Below are 4,961 nucleotides of genomic sequence, written 5' to 3' on the forward strand. Positions count from 1 at the left end.
AAACGAGTGAATCGGGACAAATGAGATATTAGAAACATACAGAATTGTTTTCATATTCAAAATATAATCAGAGACTAATAGGAGATACAGTTGCTCAAGTTCACTACATAACAGTGGCGGATACAGAAAACACTCAAAAGGGGGGGGGGGCGCAAAAGATATATTGAGTTGCCTTTACTTTTATCGTGATAAAAAATAATCAAGTCACAGGCAGAGGAAAATAAAATTTTAATTAAAGTGATTATACGCATATATAAGACAATGCCATCTTATGATATAAAAAAGTCACAATTCTGGTTCTTCAATGGTTGGCAATACGGCCGGACCAGCGCGCGCCCCCCATCTGTATCCGCCACTGCTACATAATTCATAAAAAGTTGCTCAATAAGTTGCATTTTTTTCCTTCTGCACCAGAACTGCTGGCGGATATATCTGAGCCTTTGCCTCGTTTGCTAAAATTCAATGAGATTACTTTTCTAAACATGCTTTAGCATAGAAAAGCATGATGCTAATAACAGAATCGTGATTAGAAGGACGCACCATATTTACGCTTAGAAAATAATTCTTCTAACTTTATCAGAGGGTTTTAAATCCTGCTGCCTATCATTTTCCCTTTATTAATAGAACAAGGAATAGAGTGAAGTATATGACGGATACTTCTCTATTTACGTGACACAACAGGGTAAAAATAAGGGTAAATATTGTCTATTGCAAAGGTGCTTGTGTGGTTTTATGAAGTATTTTTTGCCGTAATAGAACAGTTTCCTTCATCACAGAAAACGAAGGGCATTGATTGAATTCGTTGCCCACCGTTAGTGTATTCATAATATACAAATTATTTGGTTTTAGAAATCTCAGTTCAGACGAATGTTAATGGTCAATTTTAACCTCATTTGAAAAAGGCCAGATTGGCGGCATGCGATGCCACTCCACGTGACGTCACAGGGATCAAGATTCTATATATAGTCTAAAAGCGTGAAATACGTACTACAGGAATAATAATCTATCGATTTAGGCAATAAACAAATAGAAAACCAACATTTTCTCTCATGCTTAAGCGGTTATGGCGACTATGATGCTGGAATATGTTCAAGAAGAAATAAAATTCTAAGGAAAAACTACAGCTTATCAAGGAAAATCAATGAAGCCAATAAAATCAATGTTAACATTTCTAGTATGAGCAAAGTTTTGAATATAATGCGTGTGTGAATATGTAAAAAATAGATACATAATTTTAAGAAGTCTTGAGATTAAAAATTATGTGATATATCCGGAAGAAATAGAAAACTTAACAGGACCGTTTTACTCCGCTAGGGATTGTGAGATCAGTTGTTGACGGAAGGAGGATGTTGTGTCAAAATGAATTCTATCCAGCATATATCCATTAAAGTCTATTTTGAGCTCTGACTCGACAGCTTCTGGGCCTACATTGTGAAATTCCGACATTATGGTCCTAATAAAAACTCACAACCAGTAATATTCAACACGGGATAATAGCTCAACCGGTTTCAGCACTGAGTCATCATTACGGGCAAGGGCATACCCAGGATAAAAACTAGAGGGGGGCAACTCGTGGTCGTTCAAGTTGTAACACAGAAAAGGTTATGAAACCTAAATTTCAGGAAAATTATAAATTTATTGATTTTTATTTTTTTTGCTCGGATATTTATTAATCATAAAATATTTTATTTTAAATTATATAAAAATATTTATCATTAAAAATATTTTAATTTTAATTACATGTTTAATACTTCTATCAATTTTCTAGGATATAAAGTAAATTTGTTTAAAAATTTCGTTTTGAAATAAATTTAATATTGCTTCTAGGTGCTTGGGGGAGGCTCCTGGCCTCCGCTGGATACGCTCATGATTACGGAAACTATTAATAACTATTAATAATCGGCTCAATAAAACTGTGAAATGTTGAAAAGGTTTTTTAAAAGTCCATTCTAGCTTCATTTGGTAGGATCCAGGTAGAATAAAATGATAGCCCATCTATTGTCTCAATCGTCTATTGTAACGCTTCCCTCTGTCTATTTACTTTTTGTATCAGTGGTGAACGTAAATAGGGATTACGTATTAAGGTATACGGAAGTTATAAACGTCTACCAAAGGGAATGTGCTCCGAATAGTTTCGAGTATTTCCTTTGCAAATTTTTTCAACCGCCCTATATGAAATTGGATTCTCTTTCTTTTGTGTATACACGTCTAAGTTCCTGGCAAGGCCAGTTTTGTGCTCTGAATAGAAATTCCTGCGCTAAAACGCACTACTTTTGTCACGACATTAAAACCTATCCCAGGATAACGTCAGCCAAATACACCACCCTATTTAACATGCGATGGGACATGTGGTCACAGCGTAAGACCAACACAAGTGATTGCTTATGACTTTTCAGGAAAGGAATTGAAAGCTGTCACCGCCGACTCGTAGGGCGGCGATCTGATGAATTTTAATAGGGCTAACGGATCTTAACGGGGAAGCCAAGACAAATGAAGTGGTGCTAATTCATTGGTGTGTCCCTGTCAAGACGAACAACGCGGGCACAGACGTTCAATTGGGGATGTCATTGAACAGAAGCAGTCAAGGTCGAAAGCCGGATGCACACTAACACAACGCGACATGATTTCGTCAAAATATTATCTTCGGTGGCTCCCTAAAGCCAGCTTGACACCTCGAAGTGAACTGCTTCAGCTATGAGTATTAAAAAAGAGGATCCTTAAGTCTGCCTCTGAATTTGTTGTCATCCTCCGCGCACTTAAATGGATTTTAAAAAGTCGCCACTCGCAAAATTGATCTGAGTTTCATGTAGAAATAAGATATAATTAGGGATGTTAAACGAAATGTATTTTCATGATGATCTGACCATCAAATTCATAACTCTTCTAAGAATTAGTGTAACTAGGAATATGCTTTGGGAAGAGGGGGATGGTATGGCCTGGGGTGGCCCTCCCTCCCCCCCCCCCCGAGGCAACGGGGGTCGGGAAAATTTTTGAAAAATGACATGCCTGGAAATACATTTTACATCATTTTGGCACTTAAAATTTAACTTCAAACAGATGAATTTATTATGTGTCAAAACTAGACAATATTTTTAAGTGATATTTTTATTTCTCTGAGGCTTTAGGGGGGATCTATCCCCTTATACTCCCATAGTTACGTCACTGCTTCTAAGCTATTCCTTGTAATTACAAAAATTTTACTGCGGAATATTAGTTTCAGTCAACTCATTCGGAACCTCGAATATAACAGCTAGCTCAAATACCCCTACAAGATATTTTTTAAAATTGGGAATTCAAATATTATTTTGGGGTATAATTTTTAACCCCCACCCATGTGATAATTGAATGTAGAAAACATTCCGAATAGTTTAGGTTTAGTAAGCTGAAATTATCTAAAAATCCGCCTTTTAAGCCTAAGCGTTTATATTTACTTTCTGGCTCGTAAGCGGGAATCCCGGACTGGGCCAAAATGTAGACTGTTGTTCAAGAAATTGCCGCGGGCAAGTTTGGCGCCAGTAGACGATGCAAACAAAGTGAACGAACTGGGCCGAATGACGCCCTTGAACTACCTCAAGGTTGAGCACAAGAACTATGGGCATATTTCTTCACATACCTATCTATCTCAAATTTACCATAACTGAGAGAGGTCAATGCCCTTGTCAGTGGAATTTTTCAGCCAACTCAAAGTATTCCATTGGAATCTTCGACATGTATTAGGAACAAAGATGGTGTAGCGATAGCTTTTAGCGCAGCTTTATTCGATAGCGTATATAACGCATGCCAGGTACTAGTACGGAGCAGTGACGCAGCGAGGGGGGGTTTTAGGGGATAAACCCCCCCTCAGAGCTAAGGGAAATTTTTAATTGTAATCCATTTTACTTAATTGGATTGATATTACTAATAGAATAGTGTAAGGATCAATAAAATATCCCTCGGAAAGCCGTAAAACTCACCATTTTGAACCATTTATCTTATAATTCCGCAATTTATTAATCTCGCACCTACCGCTTATCCAGGTGGGTATTCCATACCCCCACACACCCCGGTAATTAGTTGCACCTAAAACCCCCTCCAGCCTTAATTCCTAGCTGCGCCCCTGGTACGGAGAGGCGAGACATAGGTTGACCAAAAACTTTGTAAACTGCTTGTCTGCAATGAGATTGGCGATTCTAGGAACTTATTTTCCTTGTAAAAATACTGTTGTATTTGCATGCATTATATTTCAGACCATTAAGTAATCATATTCTTCTTTGAACTGGAGATGATTCGGATTTGTTTCAGTCAACTCATTTGAAACCTTGAATCCAGTAGCCAGCGCAAATAATCCAGTAACAAATTTTTTATTCGGGAACTCGATGATAATTTTGTGATACAGGTACTTTTGAATTCCCATCCATGCGAATATCGAATGTTTAAAAAAAATTCTGATACTTTTGGTTTGTGAAACATTTTACGGAGTTGATGAGAAGCAAATTTTATTGAGAATCAGGTTACTCGGAAAGAAGTATGCAAAAAGTATAATCGGAACTGGGACGAAATGAGAAATATACAAAGCATAGTTTTGAGTAATAAACATTATTTTCATATCGGTAGAAAAAGCTCGGTTAGGAATTCTATGCGTAAAATATTTTTCCGAGGTAACATTCGCGGGTGATTAGGGGCAAGCAATGCTTGAAACATGACATTGTCTCAAGAAAAACATTTTTTTCCGCAACATGCCAGCACCCGCCTGAGTTTCTAAGTATATATCGGAGGAAAGCTGCATTGTTTCACGTACGCGGAGGGACGCGATAGCAAATGCGCGATATCCTCATTCAGACAAAAAAAAGAATTCTAACGCTTTGTTCCGGCAAACAGCACATTCGCCCTTCGACGACGTACAGGACTTAAAGACATTATAACCCGATGTTTCTTCCATGTAACGTCAAAAATGTATTCATTTTCAGCTCTATGCAGGAAAG

Source organism: Ischnura elegans, chromosome 12, assembly GCF_921293095.1.
Source record: "Ischnura elegans chromosome 12, ioIscEleg1.1, whole genome shotgun sequence".
In the NCBI taxonomy this organism is placed as follows: Eukaryota; Metazoa; Arthropoda; class Insecta; order Odonata; family Coenagrionidae; genus Ischnura; species Ischnura elegans.